The sequence below is a fragment of the Macrobrachium nipponense genome, chromosome 40, assembly GCF_015104395.2.
Source record: "Macrobrachium nipponense isolate FS-2020 chromosome 40, ASM1510439v2, whole genome shotgun sequence".
Taxonomy (NCBI): Eukaryota; Metazoa; Arthropoda; class Malacostraca; order Decapoda; family Palaemonidae; genus Macrobrachium; species Macrobrachium nipponense.
In genome coordinates, this window is record NC_061101.1 from 38,057,051 (window position 1) to 38,078,551 (window position 21,501).

The following is a 21,501-nucleotide window of genomic DNA, read 5'->3' on the forward strand; positions in this document are numbered from 1 at the left end:
ATAATTCGGGTCAGGAAAAGCTTAATACCTTTCACTGACATTTCAAGTTCTGTTGCCACGAGATTCTGTTTGGTATACATAAATCTGAATAAGATGAACTCAGTTTTAGACCAATCACCGTGAAAGATTTTTAACAAGTTGGTGATAACCTTTTATAATCTGACGGCAAAATGGTCATAAATTAATCATGAAAAGACTGAATGGAAACGATAATACAAGAGTTTACTTTTCTTATATAATGATTATTATTGTTGGAGAATATTAAAATTCTCTTTGCTAATACTTTTCATTATATCCTAATGTTTACCTAAAAACCTTTCCACTGTATCTGCCATATTACTTCTTTTTTGAGACTATCATTACTCGGATATAAAAATCTTTGTAAACCACTACCATTTTTTATATTAATAATACTTATCATTATTGTTATTTTATCCAATTTCCTTTTTCTACTTCTCAATTTGTTGCATTACCTTACTGCTGTAACTTCAATTATTATTATTAATTATTATTATTATTATTATTATTATTATTATTATTTTATATTATTATTATTATTATTATTTCCTCCCGCACTCCAAACTTTTTAGCACCCAACGAATAAGGCAGTAAAAAGAAGGAATGGGAAAAGAATGTCCTGCCGCTTTCAACTCTCACCTTTCCCGTCCTTTCGCCAGCCCCATGAATTTTTCAGTACGGTTCTGGAGGTTGCACAAGAAAATCATCTAAAAACTTCTCCCACTCTCCTTCTCATGATGGAAAAGTGAAGCAAAATCGTTAGATCACAGGACGTTCACACGGATTTTAGGAAGCCAAGATCTCTCTCCTTTTACTGGATTCATATTAGTAATAATTTCATCGTCCTCATACAACTCCGATACACAATGGGTCGCCGGGAGGTGAAAATGGCTCTAAAATGACCTTGACAACTAACACATTAACTTTGGTTGACCGTCCTCCAGTGAACAGAAAAGAAGTTCTTTAATGATTATCAATACCTCAATAATTGCTTAGGATTTATGGCAAACTTAGGGTCTCCATTAAATACATATAATACACTAAAGGGGAACAGACGAACCTGTGCAGAAGCTAACAATAGAACCACGTGGCACTGTGCAAATAACAAAATCAAAACAACGTGCCACACTACTGCAGATATGTACAATGAACCACAATGGGTTAACACTCGTAAATAAAATGGAAATAGGAAACTTGCAAGGGATTGGTACAAGGGAAAAATGTAGAACACTCTTCACACTATGGTCCAAGAAAACTTGACCAGATATGACACTGGCAATAAAAGGGTGGCACCATTGACCTACTGGTGCCACATAACAGGCACTCATACTAGGATCTACGATGCAGGTATAGTTGTAACACGAGGGAATGTGAGTGAAAATCAACTATGGAATACACCAAACAACCTGGACTCTTCAGCAAGCAAATTGTAACTAATTACTTCTGATATATATTACTGAGAGAACATACCACTCTACGTTAAAACTGGTGTTTCAATATGTATAAAACACTTGCCGGGTACCGGAGGTCACAACATGGAAATCTCTGAGGGAGATTGCAAAGCAATGGGGTTTTGGAGAACAGCAGAACAGTCTGAAAAGATACTAAAAATAATGGTGAGGTGGAACTACAACTTCCACTCCCTATATTTGTCCAGGGATGAGACACATGTAGTATAGAGCCAGTCTGCAAGGTGCAGGGAACACCATTGGAAATTGGCATTGCACTCGGTTCAAACCCAGTGAGAATGTGGTGAGATGAAGATTTGCTTCAGGTTACAGGCACTTCAGTGTGGAGGTCCAACAGTGGTTGCAGCTACACCAACCATTATAAGTACAGTATTACGGGCATCTAGGGTGGACTTATCACCAAGTCCTTTGTCATCAGTTGGATAGCGGGCTCTTTCATGGATAGACTAATGACCAGCAGCATAGTCTAATGCTACAAGATGTGCATGTCTACACAAACTGCACACGTTTAGACTCGACCTCGTGTCCGTCGGCCTCTCTTCTGACTTGGCGAGGGGCTGTCACCTCCATATATACCAAGAAATGACCATTGGTTCATTGTCTGCTTGTGATGACACACGGCTGGCCTATTGTTTCATATTCCTTTGGGATGTATAATCCTGACAGGTGGCTGGAAAGGAAATTATAGCAGCAAGTACGAGAGAGAGCAAGGGTGATAGTGGGTGGAGAACCAAGTGTGGGTTCAGGTCAGGCAGGGGTGCGAAAGGCACGCACGTAGACATGGGTTAAGTGGGATCACTCCCTAGCGATTTAACACTAATGACTCGGTACTCTCATCAAAGGCGGTGAGGTGTGTGTTGAAGTTACTTCCTGCTTAAGTTTGGGGGAAAATCCAAAAATGAGTTTTGGGATTTACGTCCTTCTTATTTACTCTTAAATTACTTATGGGAGAAGACTATGACCGAAAGGACTGTTTGTGACAGAAATAAGTGGACGCTAATTTTACTTCTTCCATTTTCCTTTCATCTACAACTTGTTTGAGTGAAGGAGAAGCAACAACAAATGCACAAAGTGACGTTTGTCAGAACTCCCCACAGAAGATGTTATATGCCACTTTCAACATGAACGTCTAGTGGCTTTGATGTACTATCAAACAATTTACTTATACAATCTCGAAATTGCCCACTCTCATTTAAAACTTTCAAAATGATTACAGACATCTTAATCTAACAAATGTGCCTGTTTTCAAAATGAAACTCTAGACAATTCTTATTAATAACATGTCCAACAAAGTTAAACTCAACTTTACAGTTAAACTAATATCAAATATAAGTGAATTATGCTAAAATCATGATTGATGCAGACATGCCTCCTAAGTAGAAATTATATCTTAATCTTAGCTAATATGAATCACTCATTACAAAAGCTATTCACAATTACCTTTGTGTTTAAGGCTGAATTAGTCAGACTGCCTTCATTTGACTACTCAGTGGAGTTTGTGTCAATGTTGACACCTCAAGCTTATGCATTATGCACCAGTTATGTGAATCAAAGCCAAGAAAAGGACCACCAATTGGCAGGTGGGGAACTGGGTAATTCTGCAAGACACGAAAGGGAACATGAAATGTTTTTGAGTTCCTTGAATGCCATCTCTTTAATAAAATCACTAGTAAATGTGGAAACCTGACTTCAGATTTCCTTACAGGAAACCTGAGGAGACCATACAGGATTCTCAGCATTAACAATAGCAGGGCCAGAACATTGGGCATTGGCACTCTGCATGGCACTCAAGCAGGGTAAGTAATGTGACAAAATGTTTGTGCAGAACTACTGCAAGTCGTATAACGATTACTACTGAACTGTAGGAACAGAACAAAGTACACAGTGTCAAACGACAAGAAAGGAAATGATTCACATTTTACATAGAACAGAGACATGGAGTGACTTCGTACCCAATTCTGGATTATGGTGCCAAATTACTCATATAAACTGGGGGCACTGTGCCAGGTTGGCACCGGTGCCATGAGAACTATGTTTCTCATAAACTGCCTAGACGTCCTACGCCATTTGCCTCTCTCCCTTGTGCCTCTCCTGGTTTTATGATTTGATGTAACCATAGGAATCAGGGAACCCAAATTCAAGGACAGCATGGGAATGCCACCTTCTCTGGCTGCTGCAAGAACCAGAGCAAGGGCAGAGTTAACCAGATCTGTCAACTGCTAGCGCAAATCCTTAGGGTCTGCGACTATCTGAGGTATCTTAGATGGCGAAGAAGGGAGCGGTGCTGGGGTTGGGGCTTACTCGTCTTAAAAGACCAACTCAGGCATGGGTTGCGAGGCCACACCTTTGGGTGAGTTTCCACTTTAGTCATGAGAATCTGGAAAAGGTTCATGTGAACTTTGGGTTGGCTCTCTGTTTGACACTGGTAGTGGAGCCAGCAGTATGGTTAGCTTGCTAAGGAGTTCAATGTCCAGCCAGGACAGAGTGATGAACTGCCCAGGGTATGCAGATGACACTACCTCCACAGATGACGCTTGGCCCTGTCCAGTCTGTTCAAGTGGCATTGGCAGTATATACGAGACCTTGTGGTCATAGCTGGTTCCAGTGACACCTAAATTATTAAGAGCAAATGACATCAAGATATGAGGTATCTTTTCAATGGGAATGCAGTCATAGTGTTCAGTTTTGGGCCTGTAAGGGGCCCTATCTTCCTAACTCAGGTGGGAAGTTTCAGAAGGTGCCATGGCCATGGCAGGTATCTGTGAGAGTGTGGCAATGGATGGCACGGTATCTGTGAGAGTGTGGCAATGGATGGCACTCTTGTGTCACTGATTTCAAGAGGAGAAGGTTCCTCTTTGTTTCTACAAGGTGTTGGCAAATGAGGCTCAGATGGATTTGCAGGTTGCGAGACTGCGGGGCCACTGGAGCCAGAAATAGAAAAGAAGGGTCCAGTCATCTCCTTAAGTTATGAGGCTGGAGGCTGCTGGGGCATGGGATAGGAGGAGAGATAGGAAGTGGGACAGATTCTGGGTTGGAACTGCTGTTGGGTACATGGACCATAAGTATGTCGATGGATGTAGTGCCATCTGGCACTGGTGGCTCTTTAGTAGAGGAAGGATTTCTCCTTCTAGTTCTGTGGGCACTGAGGTCATATATTTGAGAGGGACCTTTGGAGTTTCTCCCTTATAAGAACTCCTGTCCTAATAGCTGGGGATGCCCAGTTGTAAGGGTCTCGCCAACTCTAAACTAGCATTTGCGAGACTGTGAGGGGTTGCCATAGGCAACAGTAAGGCAGACAGTGGGCGAAGGTAATGAATGCCGATTAAACCAGCATATGCAGAAGCATTCATCCTCAAGAATGGAACCCTCGGGAGGTACATAATCTCTCATGAGGAGACTAACTTCCGATCCAGTGTCTCAATATTTGTCAGCACACAGGCTGTTCCTGAGCCATGTAGGGGGTCGACAGCCACATTATCCAACCCTATCCATTTTGCTGATATCTGTGGACTGACAGCCATTTGAACCGCCTTTGCTGGGGCATACTGTGGGCAACCTGGGTACTGGGCAGATGCAAAACTGACCTTTTTACTATCTTTGCAGACTTCTTTACTAAAGTCTTTCTTTGGATTTGCTCCCACGGAAGAGTGGGCAGGCCAGGACTGAGTGCCTGAAGCACCATTCGTGGTTTTGGCGTGAGCAGTCTTATCAGACTTACTCAGGTGAAACTTGTGGCGATTCCTAGACTAGTGGTGGCAGTGATCTGCTTTGTACCCACTTTTCTTGCTAGAGTGACAGATGATGAGCTTCAAAGGCAGCTCATTCTTGGGCTGTTACAAACCCCGAGAGGTTTGCCTCAGGTTCGATATTAAAATAAACAAAAAGAATTCAACACCAACAGTTGAAACTGGGGATACGAATATAGAAAGATACACAAACAGAACAAAAGTTTATTTACAAGCTTACTAACAAAGATAAATGCAGAATGGTTTCTCCTATTTACATAGCAAAAGTAAAATCTTACACTGCATGAACTGGGGAAACAGTGAGGTAATGAAAATACTTGCTGGACAGTTTTGCTGCAGGGAAATCAATGCTCGAAGCGATGGCTTCACAAAAGGAGAACTGTAACTTCAGACGTCCTCTTGACTCCTTATTGCAGAAAACAATGTCTATTCTTGATACTCTAAGGGCAGGAACTCCTCGAAAACTCTTATAGGACGTTTCTTTTCTGAGGGCTTATTCAACGTCGAAATATCTCCCTTTCCGGCTACGGACGACTTAACTTCTCTCTCTCTCTCACTGTGGACGACTTGACTCGACTTCGACCACTTTCTTGAGCACCTTCTACTCTTATCCTTCGTCTGTTCCTTCTTCTCTTATCTCTCACTGATGATCTCTCTGCTCTGATCTCTCACTGATGATCTGATCTCTGCTGGTCTCTCACTGATGATCTCTCTGATCCCTCAGGGCATATATATATACGGCAAACCGGGGGCGGAGCATAACAGCAAACGTCACAGGCTCCCAAGATGACAAATACGTCTTAGAAGGTTCTCGATGAAATATTGCATCATGTTCTGACGACACGTCGGTGCCTGTTGAGTTTCTGTGACACCTGGGGATGCTCGAACCATCATGAGAACAGACACCTTCAACACACACGCAAATGCCTCTTTGCTGCAGAACTTCTCGAAGAAGATGCGTTTTCCTTTCCTTTAACTTTGCTATAAAGCGAAGAAGTGTAGCTAAGAGGAGTCATCTTCTGTTCTTGTGTGCTTGAGTGAGCATTATTAGCTTCCCACTCATCAGCTAAGCAGCAACATTCAGCAAAAGAAACTGGGTGTTGTTCAAATAAAGAAGTAGCAAGCGTGCTGGGGCACAATCAAAGAAATCCTCCAGACATATGTGTTCAGTAAGTTCAGTGAAGGTCTTGCTGCTCAGGGATTCCAATCAGACCAAGATTGTCTCACCTCTTTGGGGAGCTTCTACCAGTTTTGTCGCCAATGGTCAGGGGTGATTTCAGAGGCTTTGTTAAGGGCTTGCTGATCAGCAGTAAGATCTCCCTGTTCATCTCTACACAAAGCGTGAAGGGCTATGTATCCTTTTCCCTTTGTTTAAAAGGTAGGAATGTAGTTCTCAATGACCTGTTCAATATGTTCTAACCATGCTTCGGGTTCCTCCTCTTACCATGACTGAATAGGAGAATTCATCCCTTGCAGAGTGATACCTAGTGTCAAGTAGGTGGAGTGCCAGCAAGAAGCTGCACTCATAGGAGCACGAACTTTGCAGTGGTTCGTAAAGTGCCAACGAAGGTGGCACTCGTAGTGCTGAGTGTTGTGTCCCAAATGGGCTTGCAAATGCACAAGGTTGCACCTAAATGTGCGGTACTCTCAGAGTACAAGGATCTCTGTGTGCCTAAAGTAGATGTCAGGGTCCAGGTGACCGTAGTAGGCACCAACCAAGTGTGCAGGTACAAGTCTCTTAAGACTTAGTCAACTGTTCAACCAGAACAACAGCACTCAAAAGTGCAGCAGAAGTGGGAGTGCCAACGAAGCAGGAACTCATCATCTAAGCTTTATTTTCATCTGATTGCAACTGCAAAAGACAAGGTTGCACGTAAAATGCTGGTAATCCCAGTAATCCAATGAGGCCCTCAATGGCAATCAATCACGACATGATTGTGTTGAAATCAGGCAGCAGCTTACTTCAGATTCTATGGGAAAAGGCAGGGTGCTCGGGCGAGCGTGGTGGCACTGACCAGGTGTGCAGGCAGGTAGGGTGCTTGCAGGGGACACTGACCAAGTGTGTAGGCAGGAAGGATGCTCAGGTGAGTGTGACGGCACCGAACAGGTGTATAGGCAGGACTTGCAAGATGTACAGGTGTTCCACAGAACATGGAAGCACTCAATAGTGCATCAAAATGTCCTTTCCAGATGTGGTCGTAGGTGTTCACAAGAAAGGTGGTGGCACTCAAATGTGTAGTGGTCCCTAAAGAACGTGGTCGACATAAATTGATAAGCTTCTCAAAAGCTTCGGTGCACTCAACAGTGCAAAAGCAGGTGGTTCCCAAATGAAAGTAGCAGTGTTCAAGCGAATAACTCAACAGTAATTCCAAAACACAGAATGTAGCAAATCCTTGACAATCATGAAGTGGGACTCATGACAAACATGAGTCGTAGCAGATGGAGTGAGTCTGTACAAGACTTAGCTAATAAACATTATATGTGAAGCAAAATAACACTCACTCCACTTCCAGCAGAAGACAAGCTACCTAGCTGTACACTAATGCTATCTACCAAATGGGTTTGTTGATAAGTCAACCAACAAGGCTATTCTAAAGGAATTCTTCATACTTTCGTGACACACATTCACAAACACAGTTCATTTTACACAGAAATTTCACACTGTTCTCGCCAAGGGAAAATGTAACAGAATCTTAGCCTCGCATGAAACAGTTACAGATAAATATATCAGGCATGTGTAAGTAACACCAAGCAAACAAGTGTCCTTGTAGATGTAATGTCAGTAAGCTAAGGGAAATGGAATGTGCAGGGTTTCACTTTGGATTAGCTTGAATGGTCATAGTTACTGTCCATCTAGGCAGAGTACTGTGAAGGTTGAGTAGACAATAGGTAAGCGGTGAACTCAGTCCTGACGATGGCCATTCATCGTGGGGCAGATTTCACACTTACTACGGAATACTCATGGAATATTGACATAAGAATGAGAACATGTTTTTGCTATTAATTTACTCTTTACTTTTTTCCACAGCGATGATTGAAGTAATCAGATTGCCAGAATGTTACGTACACGATAGGCCAAGTAAATCAAGTAAACTAATGAACCTTTCATAGAGGAATTAGATTCTTAAAATGTGACTTATCCAATCTTGGTAATGAATGGAGTAGTAAATACTGTAATATTTCTGAGCCAGTGACCAGTTGTCGCAAGGGTTACCAGAAAGGATTTCTTAGCGAGACGGTTATCATAAGCTTTCACTGGAATTGCACAATTTCCCGAGTTGTAACTCTTTAACACTTTATCACTGCACTTACTAAAAAGTTAGTAAATCAACTGAGTCCTCAGTCTTGCAAATAACACTGCAATAACAATAGTTAAAGCGACAGTTAAGCATGAATGGCAACTGGAGCTCAAGGCTATGCTTGGATATGCATAAGACGCAGATTTCAAAAACTCAAAAAATACACTATAATGAAATACTAATATGAAATCACTTACTTATCTGCTGTAGACAACGGATGCCAAAATTACATAGATTCTGCCATAGGGATGTGTGGGGAACAAAATAACTTAGATTAGCCAATTGTAACTGATCTGCTAGTTGACAGAGCTGTAAGGGATTATAATTTCAATATAAATTAATACTGCATCTTGCACCAGAGTTACATCATCCTAGGCAAGGTTGCCAATGTCACGTGCGAGTTAAAAATAGCACTAAAATTACCTTGACAACTCCACTAAATACATATAATTCACTAAAGGGAATCAGAAGATATTATATAGGAGCTAACAATAGAGCCCTGTGGCACTACTAGTTACTTTACAAATGTCAAAATCAAAACAATGTGCCACACTACAGCAGATTTGTACAATGAACCACACTTTGTTAATACTCATAAATAATACAGGAAAAAGGAAACTTGGACCAAGAAAGCTTGACCAGATATGGGACTGGCACTGGCAATAAGAGGGTGGCACCATTGATCTACTGGTGCCACATAACACAGGCACTCATGCTATGATCTACAATGCAGGTATCATTGTAACATGAGGGAATGCGAGTGAAAATCAACTATGGAATACACCAAACAACCTGGACTCTTCCGCAAGCAAATTGTAATTAATCACTTCTGAGATTTAGTACTGAGAAATCTTATTACACAACATTAAAACTGGTGTTTTAACATGCATAAAACACTTGAGGGGTAACGGAGGTCACAACATGGAAATCTCTGAGGGAAACTGCAAAGTTATGGGGTCTTGGAGAACAGTAGAAAAGGTAGAAATCTAGTAAATGTAATGGTGAGGCCGAACTACAACTTCCATTCACCATAATTGTCCATGGACAAGGCGTGTGTAGAATAGAGCCAGTCTGCTGGGTGCAGGGAACCCCAATGGAAATAGGAGTTGCACTCAGTCCAAACCCAGGGAGAATGTGGTGAGAAGAGGATATGTTTCAGTTTACATGCACCACAGTGTGGAGGTGCACCAGTGGTTGCTGCTACACCCAATCATTATAAGTACAGCAACATAGGGGCAGCGTCATCAGCTGGCTAGCAGGTTCTTACGCAAACAGACTAACGACCAGCAGCATAATCTACTGTAACAAGCATGTGCACGTATTCAGAAACTGAACACATTTAGACTTGATCTTGTGTCTGTCAGCCTCTCCTCTTCAGATATTCCAAGAAATGACCAGTGGTTCATTGTCTGCTTGTTGTGATTAAACACAGCTGGCTTATTGTTTCATATTCCTTTGGGATGTATAATCCTGACGGGTAGCTGGAAAAGAAATTATAGCCGGCCAGTACGATAGTCCAGAAAAAAGTGAACAAAAGATAAGTCATAATGTTCGAGAGCAAGGGTGACGGTGGATTCAGGTTAGATAGGGGCGCAAAAGGCGTGCAGGTAGGCAAGGGTTAAGTACAATTATTCTCTAGCAATTTACCGCTGAAGACTTCAGTACTCTCCTCAAAGGCAGTGAGGTGTGAGTTGAAATTACTTTCTGCTTAGGTTTGGGAGAAAATAAAAAAAAATTACTTTTAGGTGTACATCTTTATTATTTATTCCTAAATTACATATGGGTGAAGTCTATGACCAAAGGGACTGTTTGTGACAGAAATACAGCAACGCGTATCTGAACGCTCCTTTACTTCTTTCCATCTTCCTTTAATCTACAATTTGTTTGACTGAAGGAGAAGCAACAACAAACGCACAAAGTGACGTTTGTGACTATATATATATATATATCATATATAACTATATATAAGATATATATATATAGAGTAATATATATATATCTAGTATATATATATTATATTATATAATATTATATAATATATAATATATATCATATAATTATAAATATATATATACTATATATATATCTTATAGTATATATATATATATATATTAGTATAGAATATATATATGCTGGTATGAATAACATGGATCATGTATATAGTTCATGTATATATATATATATATATATATATATATATTATTATATATATATAATATATATATATATATATATATATATATATTATATATATCAAACCATATGCCGCAAAGACCAGCGCTTTTCTTTTCGTGATTAAATTTCGAGTTACCAAACTCCAATATTTTACGTAACTTCTAAACTCCTCTGGATCAAAGAGGAAGTTCGCATAGAGAAACGAGAGAGAGAGAGAGAGAGAGAGAGAGAGAGAGAGAGAGAGAGAGAGAGAGAGAGAGATATGAAATTAAAGAAAGGAACACCGAGGGCATCTCCCTCTCGGAGCATTCAGACCAGAACCATTACTCGCTTGACAAATCATCCCAGGAAAGACAACGCACAAGAGCCTTCATGAGACTCGTTGCTGTGATTGCAACTCCTTCAGAGTGGATGCCGCCGCACAAGGACAAGCACAAATTACACCAAGCAAGAATTCCTCTGGGGAGAAATTCCAAAAGACAAAAAATTAATTCTACCGTGAATTCAACGGGCTATTTTCTGCTGCTGTAAAACGCATGCACTTATGTACTCGTGTCTTTAGGTAACAAAACGCACACACATATTACACACAAAACATTATATACATTTACATATATATATACTCGTGTGTATGTATATATATATATATATATATATATATATATATACATACATACATGCATATATATATATATATTATATATACACACACACACAACACTATATTATATATATATATATATATATTTATATATATATATATATATATATATATATTATATATATATATTATATATACTGTAATATGCCTTATAAACAAGCTCAGACACCATAACCAGATGTCTTCGAAGGATATACTGTATAAGACCAATGACGTAATTCTACATCATCCACCTTGCCGGAACATGGGAGTTTTTGTACGACTCTTTACCACTCTTATTAGATAAAGTTTTGCTCCCTGTCATGCAAACACGTACCTAACACAACAGACTATGCCCAATTTTTTTTCTCTCTCTCTCTTTATTTTAGACGACATCAGCTCAATTTTGGCAAAACGCTCCTGACACTGGTCTAAAAAATCAATCATTGTAAATATTTACGGTCACTTCACCTGGACTGCAGAACTAATATCCACAGATTTCAGGAGCAGCCTAGTCCCTTTCAGGGCATATGGGTTTTACTGATTTTGAAAAACTGAAATAACTAATAATCCTGAGAGTTTCTTAGTACGTTATTTAGACTCATCGTAACCGCAGGCATCATCCAAATAAAAGAAATGGAATGGAATTATAAGGAAGCTGTCTCACGTTCAGAACCAAATTTGATTATGATAAATTCCCAACTTTTGATAATAAAATTCTTGCACGCATTTAGTGTCTAGTATTTAGTGACCATAATTTTCAAAATCTTAGGTCGACAGGGCACAATTAGATTTAACAAAACGAGCTTAAATAGCTCCCAGTTATCCAGAAATTGATCCACACTCCAGTATAATGACCAATTGACCATGAAATACACGTACAGGCAAGCAAACACTCACGAGTTTGTGTGTGATATATATATATATATATATATATATATATATATATATAGTATAGATAGATAGATAGATAGATATAGATATAGATATATCTATATATATATATATTATATATATGCATTTATATATATATATACTATATATATATATATATATATGTACATATAAATATATATATATATATATATATATATATATATATATATATATATATATATATATAATTTAGATACCTTACAACGAAGCTGTTAGTTCATTATAAGTACATCATCATGATCATGTGAAAACTTTCCTTCATGCCAAGGCTAGTTCCTTCCCCTCGCAAATCATTAACCCAGGTTTTCAATCGCCAACTCCAATATTCTGAGAAGATTGATAAGTTGAGATGCTGATTGCGTAACCTTCTTTCTGGCGTCTTGGCCCCCAACTTCCGTAAATTATTCACCTTTCAATCATCTTAACTTTTTCCGCCTTCCCTCTCACCAGCTCATCTTCCATCTTTTCTTTATTGTCTTTCTCCCCATCCTTCAGGAACAACATTGCAAAAATTCATAACTTCAGTTTTTTTTGTTTTTTACTCAGTGTTTCCTGGTGCGTTCTCTTTCATTGCCTGTCGTTTTTCCTACCCTTCATTCAGCCATCGCGCTTCTTTCTTTTTTTGTATCTTTAATCCTCCCACTACTTTTTTTCTTCTTTCCCCTTCCCCATCCGTAATCCCGAGGCGTTCCTGATGTTTCAGAAGGATCCTAATACCGCCCAGATAATCGCGAGATTACTGTCACTCGGGTTCGACACGATCGCAAATCCTATTGCAACCGAAAGGAAGTCGCCTTTGCGGATTACGTAATGCCGCAGCAGAACAAACTCTAATATAAAATTCTGCGTCTCTTGCCACACATTTTCTCCCTGCACTTCAAGGAGAGAGAGAGAGAGAGAGAAGAGAGAGAGAGAGAGAGAGAGAGAGAGAGAGAGAGAGAAGGAAGAGGGGCGGGGAGGGATGTTGGCGCTATTCATTCTTTATAAGGTAAAAAGTCTAATGTTGATTTTTTTTCCAGAAGAAATTAAAAGTGAACTTACACAGCATAACAAGACTAACAAAGAAACATTGCTGTTTAATATATTTCTTTGTTGGTCCTGTTACATCGTGTAAACTACATTTTAAGTAGTTTAGATGTTTATAAATATCGGTAGTTATAAAAACCATTCAAAACTATTGAGTGCGAATATCATGCCTTGGTTATATTTAGGAAAAAAAACTCAACGGAGAGATTACGCAGATGCAAAGACAGATAAAAACAGAAAAAGAAAATAAATGAATTTAGTGAAGAAAAATATTGCATAAAAAAATTTAATCAGTTCATGTCATAATATTTTCAAAATAAACTTCCTGCGTGAGTTACAATAATTATTACCAACTAAGTTACTAGTAAGCGGGATGGCTGTGTTTAACACACACACACACACACACACACACATATAATATATATATATAATATATATATTATGCCACATACATACATACAAACTAGCCACTGATTTTGTTAAAGAAAAATCAATGCAGGACTACTATTTATAGGAAAGTCACTCTGCACTCTAATTCTCCAGCTGACACTCGAGCTAAACTGAGTGTCGTTAAATCATGATAGCCAAACATTTATCTGTCGGACTGGAACACATACACACACACACACACATACAGAGAGAGAGAGAGAGAGAGAGAGAGAGAGAGAGAGAGAGAGAGAGAGAGAATTTCTCTTGCATGCCATGTTGACAACAAACTACAAACTATCCTCCACTACAAATCTGACAACTTCATGATACGTAACGAACTGGGGGCTACTTGACTAGGAAGCGACCTTCAGCTGAGAACGAAACTCATATTGCCATGATATCGTTGCAGCAGTAATGCGTTAACACGTATTAATCTACGACGTGAGAATTGGCCAGGCACAGAAACAAGATCACTGGGGCAATCTATTTTGGATATGTTGGTGGTGACTAGAAGTAATCAAATACACAGCCAAGTGACAACATCTGCAAAAGTAAAAGTGATTTTTCAACGTACTTGTGCCATGTTTTCGTACTACTAATATGATTGGTACATATTTACATGCAGGATTAATACTGTATACATGCACGTGCTGCTTCAGTCGACGTCAGTGATGTGTATTCGAATATATATATATATATATATATATTATATATATATATATATATATATATATATATATATGTGTGTGTGTGTGTGTGTGTGTGTGTGTGTGTGTAATACACACACACACATATGTAGTGTAGTATAGCTTCACTACATTCCTGGATTTAAAAGGTCCTGGGGTTTCGCGCCCGATCCAGGTATAGTCTATTATCGAGAAAAAATTCCCCTTCGGTAAGCATATATATATATTAATTCCGAAAGTAAAGCGAATTAGATGTTTTAAAGGAAACATTGTAGCTCGATATATATATATATATATATATATATTATATAATTATATATATATAGTGAAATACAGTGTTTTGGAAATGTCAGTCTTAGTAGGAAAAGAAGAACGTAGGTTGGGAACAACCACATTTTATCTGCGACGCGTTTCGTTGTTTCTACATAACAACATTTTCAAGCCTAAAAGAGCCATTACTGTACTTTAATAGTTAAAAATATATACATATATATTTACATCAATGTATATATACATATATGTATATATACATACAAACTTATATTGATCCGATTAATCGAATTCCTTTTCATTCAAACTGTTGCATTAAATCATTCGGTAAACTAATCAATTATAAAACTGGATTATTGAATCTTGCATTATACAAATTAAAATAAAAACTTTAGACGAGAGGCCGATCTAATACCATTAAATAAGAAAAAAATACCCGAAACACTGGTAAGGAGGAGAACCAAGCTAAACGAGCACTTGAAACTGTATGTCCAAGTACTTAAACACTGAATGAGCAATGACTCGAGGTTCTTGTGAAAGGAGACCCGTCAGCGAGTGAGGAGGTAAGAGAGGAAATACCTGACCGATCAAACTCTGCAAAACCTTTTTACGGCCAAACCGATTACGACTTTAAATATTCTGGATGATAAAACCGAATAAATCACACTTAAGCTGTTGACGGAAATACAGTTTACTCGTTAAAATTATTACTTCTCATGGGAAGAAGACGATGAGACGCCAGTTTTGGGATTAGGCGCGCATAGCAACATGTCTAGGAAGGATCGCACCTAAATGGCGTGTTGACTTCACGAAACTGGACGTGCTCTTCGGGTGTCAAATGTACTTTTATTTGAGCGACTAACTTATTAGTCATAGCATGGATTGGTGATCTTTAACCGCCTGGGAGGTTCTCCACTTAACTTGTCCTGACGGGTGAATCAAAAGATTTCCTTCTGATCAACAAGTCATTTCTTACTTCCATACTGGATTCTGGATTAAACTTCTCCAAATCACCCATCTTTGCTTATTGTGCACAATTTCTTTGGGCACTGTTCATGTGAAATTCTTCATGGCAAATACCAAACTTCCCTGGATGAAATGTACTACGTACCTACAGGTCACGTTTTGTATTTCAACAGACACTTATGAAACCTGAAACCATAATCATCCCGATTTGTGAGACGCTTCATTCACTTGAAACAGAACTTTCTTTGAAGAAGGAAGTTTGCCATCTCTTCACAGCAAAGTGTATGAATGCACACAATCTCCGTCCTTCCCCCCACCCTCCCAAAAAAAATATAGAAAACGCTGAGACCAGAAAATGCTTCTGAACGTACCTGCAACTACAGGTGTGTAAAGCAACCACTGAAGGGTCTCAATACAACCCAATGCTTGAAAATATTGGATATACGGTCACCAACTACGTGGAGCCTGCGATGCCACAACCATCACGAATAACAAGGCACGTACTTTGGTCAACAATATATATTTGAAACTGGGGATACTTCACATTCCTCAGAAGGGATGAAGAGATCCCAAATAGGAAGTTGGACATGGTTCACTTATCATACAAATCAAAGTTCGATGTAACGTCTGCAACAATTCTTAGGTATAAAGCAACGAGCTGTTCTTGGCAGCATAAAGGAAACATTACTGGAAGTGCTTAAAAGAGTTATCATTAGAGGATATTAAGTTTCTCAGAGGCAGACTTACCAAGGCTCATGCTGCGTTCCTTCAAAGAAGTCCTATTGTTTGCTTTCCAGGCTAGGATGCCGATCTAGAACATCAATTCTCAAATTCTTGAAATTTATATGGAAATTAGATCTATTAAGTAATGAAAACAATCTTGAACTTTATATGGAAATTAGGTCTAATTGACAGAAAATTCTCGAACTTTATATGGAATTCAAATTGGTTCTACTATAGATAATGGGATAAGGAAATGTCTTGGAATCAGTGAAATGAACACAATAGAAATTGATCCCATTTTAAGGTACCATTCAAAATCCACATTACTCACAACATATCAGATTTCAACCTAAGTGAATTTCTTAAAATGTTCCTGAAGGAAAGGAAGATGTTTTGCTTAGAGTAAAATCCTCTGCTAAAGTGTGGGTATACAAACAGGGGCCTAAAGAGGGTGAATGAAGTAGAAGGGACGGAAAAGATTTCGAGGGACTCCTTTAGGTATAAGGAAAGAGGCAGATGTGTCAACATCCACTTTAACAGGAAGAGATCAACTAGATAGGAAATAATCCCAGAACAGGCATTTTGGTCGACAGAGCCTCAGACTAACTTACTGAGAGAGGAGTATCATATGTGACTAAACACGATTACAGAAAAAGTTAAAATACCATAGTATTGCAAGATTTTAAGACCAGACATGCAAAGACTTCAGCTGCAATTGAGTTGCACAGGTTTAACTATATATTTATGTACATATATGTACTATAAAACATGAGTGGGAACGTAATCATTGCAAAGTTTAAATTAAACCGCCATTTCAATACATAAAGCACAACAATGCAAAAAGCAAACTGTTCGGATTTACAGGAAAGGACAAAATTAAATATAAGTGAGATTAAAAGACGAAACTTTCGTGAAAAAGTGAGAGCAAATATTAAATACAAAAATGCACCCCCAGCATAAGTTTGCTACACGGGAAGGGTTAAATACACAGCAGTCGACTACCCTTTGACTGCGTGTAATTACGTTTAATTAAAAGCATGAAAGATAAGAGCAGGAACAGCAAGTACAATGAGTAAACTGAGCTTAATCCTTAGTTAGAGACTGCTAACGTGAGCAAAACGAAAGAGGAGTATTCTATATGGATAAACAGAGAAATAATACGCACAAATACAAAGATATATATATATATATATATATATATATATATATATATATATATATATATATATATATATATAATGCGACTACGCATATAAGACAGGCCAAACAAAATGTATAAAAGAAAATGACGATCACGAACGATTTTCTTATACTAACACTTTATTCAAGGACAATGGTAAGAACAATAAGACTTACAGGAAACATAGAGTTACACAGTAATGGAGAAAACTTACATTGGGAACGGCAAAATCACAAAGTAAAATTAATATAAAAGGTACACACCAGCTGACCAGGTTATCATACGAAAACAAGCTTAAAAATCTCATCATTATAAACCATGATATTCAATTACAGCAGATTCAGTGACATTCCTCTTAGTTATCGTGCTAAAATATCAAATAACCTTGGCGCCTTCCAGATGAATTCCACGATTAATATCATTTACATACAAAAATAAGGGATTTAGCATTTGACCTGGCCTGGCCTCACGCTATATTCACGGTGACTGAAGCGGCTGCAGTGAATCTTGTAACTGAAACCATGAGAAATTTTATGAGAAATTTTCTAAATTAAGTTTTGAGGCAGTTAAAAAACGAAACCACTTTTGCAATGAATTCTAATAAAAATATGAAACCCACATCAGCACATTAGTTTCGACCAACTATATTAGTATAACTACAAAATGAGAATACCTGATCGTTCATGTCAACGAAAACCTAGCAGATTTTAACGGATCTTTTTTATACTGCTGGGTTACAGTTATACTATAGCATTGGTGAAATGCTCTATGGAGAAATATATATAACTTCTAAAATCGTTATAGATGGCCGCTGATAACTCCTCTGAATCTGAAGTATGCATTGCAAGGACATAGTGCATAAATCCTAGGAGGCACAATGACATAACATCAGTGACATTCTCTTATATGGAGAAAAATATATAACTGGAATCATGTTTTCTTCTAAAATCGTTACAGATGACCGTTGATAATTCCTCTGAATCTGAAGCATGCATTTCAAGGACATCCAGTACGAAAAACTTATGAACTGACGTCAGCAAGATCAGTCAATAATCCTTGAAATGTTACGTTACTAAAAATAAATATGGAAAGATCTTTAACGAACTAACAAAAAAAAAGTACTGTACGTCCACCGAACGACGTGTCTCGTGCAATCCAAAGCCAAACGCACAAACTACGCCATTTTATAGAGGGCCTATCTGTTGGGCAAGCAATGAAAATATCGTAACTCATACTGAAGCGTACGTATTTTCTCGTTGATCCTCTGCACAGTAGAGAGAGACAGTCCTAATATAAGTACCTCCTAACATGAGAATAGATGACGTGTCGTAACCAAGCGGGAAAAAAATAAAAATTCATGTGAAAAGGAGGAGCGATGCATTACGCAAGTAAAACATGGCAAGCGGAGGTAAACGGATCTCTCTCTCTCTCTCTCTCTCAGGTCGATACGCACGCTAACATGGCAAGCAAAGGGCCTTCGCCGATGAAGGACGCGCAAGCAAAGGTATTAGAGAGAACCTCACATAAGCATAAAACAAACACAACCACTTAACGCAACCACCTTCAGACATTCTTTTTGGGAAATAGTCTTCTCGGTGGGGGAGACCACAGCACGCAGGAGCGATGCTTCGGTATACTGTATGCGATTGATTCTGTCTAGCCCTAAGTATAAGGACGCTGGGTCCTCTGTGTTGTGTCTGTCGGACCCGAGAGAGAGAGAGAGAGAGAGAGATTGGAAAGCCATGTGGTTGTTGAAAAGCATAATAATGAGTCACCCAATCTGGTTTGTGTGCCAACAACATTTGCGTGCTGTGTAAACCCGTGTCACTGGGCGACAGAGGAGCCTGATGTTTAATCGATAGAGAGAGAGAGAGAGAGAGAGAGAGAGAGAGAGAGACTTGTTCCTAGCACAACAAGCTGCCTTTGCTTCTTCTGTAACGCACAACGTAATATTGCACCTTTAAAACCATCAATGCAACTGGACAATCACCCCGACAGGCTTGTTTAGCTTGAAGGAGGTTCATTACCTGTCGCTGCTCCTCGTTTTTCTTCATCCTATGGTTCATTCAGCGAGGTTTCGTCGCCACGAAATTAAGTTCTTAATTCTTCGCCACGCTACCCGCCCCCTCCCCCACCTCTCTCTCTCTCTCTCAGAACTTCCATATGTGTGTGTGAGAGAGAGAAAGAACCAGAACCAGCACCATTTAATCGAACCGAAAACCTCTCCAAAGGAACAAAGAGAATAACGCACAAAATCTTCGCCAATTCCCATGGATTCCCTTTGTGTGCTCGTTGGTTTGCTTCGCTACATATTGGTCTCTCTCTCTCTCTCTCTCTCTCTGTACTGCCATCCCTGGTTGGTTATGTTGCCTGCCCGAGCCTTTTAATTGAGACACGCTCTACTGTATTAGGGAATGGGAGAATCCGTTTGTTCGAATATAGCACAGCACTGATTTTTCGGACTGTTGGTTCTACTTTGCTTCGCCCTTCCTCTACTTACAAACGTTATGCACTTCTGAGATTTTTTTTGTACATAAGCAATGCATATTTATTCACATATAATCGAACGAGCACTAACACACGAAAACCTTGTACAAATATTTCAAACATCTTTCAAATATTTTTTGTAACGAATTCGAATTTCTATTGGTAGCAGAGTTGTACCAAACCACTAAGAATTTTAACCGAGTATACTGACAATGCCCATTTCCGACCATGAGTTAGGTTTGGGCCAGAGACAGTAAATAGGAAATGACAAATGTGATATGGAACTTTATGGTCGGATCAAACAGGCGATTTACAAACCTGTCGCAAATCGTCATCGTACCTAATTAGACATTTAAAAAATCGCAGGATTGCTGTATGACTGAATCTAGTTTATTACTTGTACGTCATCTATCTTTGTGTGATCGTTGACGTCCTTGATGGGAGGTGCATTGCCAGTCAAGAATGACGACCAGACCAAACTTCTCAGGGCCGGGTAAATGGACTTCGTAAGCGATCAATAAAATGTAGTGACTATAGGTATCTGAGTTACGAAAACAGCTCCTTTGAAAGTTGCATGTAAAGGACATACTACGAAACGGAGACGGGCCTGAAGAAATATTGATGAGAATGACGAATAAATTGAGGCATTCTACAAAACAGAAGACAACCTTCCAAGACATTACGACCTTGGATAGGGATCAGCGCGTGTGCTTGACCTGTATTGTTTGACAACAGGCAAGATTGTTCCCCTGAGCTGCACATTTACCAGATCTTCGGCTTAGATAACAAAGTCTACAAGGTACACGTAAGTAGGACTGAAAAAAAATCAAACCATTTTGAAATGTTATAATTAAATCAAAATGAAATATATAAAAAAAAATTACCACACAAATGACCACCCACCCAACAGCTCATCAAAGATAACTTTGAAAACAAAGCCATTAACTTCCAGAAAGCAGATTTCGATTCCACTATTTTATGGGCTGAGAACATTTCCAAAGCATTTCCAAAGTGACCCAGCCAATTCTAACAACCCGAAGTATATAACAAAGATGAGGGAGCGATCGACAGCATCTAGTTACAATAAAAAGCAATACGTATCCATACAGTCTTTTCTGAAAGTAATTGCGACAGTCCACGGGTGATAAGCTCCACATTTAGGCGTGCTGTCTTTTAGCCCAGGGCCAGCCAGCCTCTTCCACCACTGGCCTTTACAGAGGCTCGAACAACGCATTGTTTATGGGCTGGGTAGCAGTGCACTGTTAAAATGGTAAAAAAAATAATACTTTGAACAATAGATTCACGACCTGAGGGACCTCTTTGAAGACTGATTATCCTATAAGTTTCTTGGCAACACTTTATTTAGTCTAAAATAAACTTTCTTTATAAAATATAATTATTTCCTGACTCACAAAGTTATCAGTAACTTCAAATCAAAACTTATAATGAGA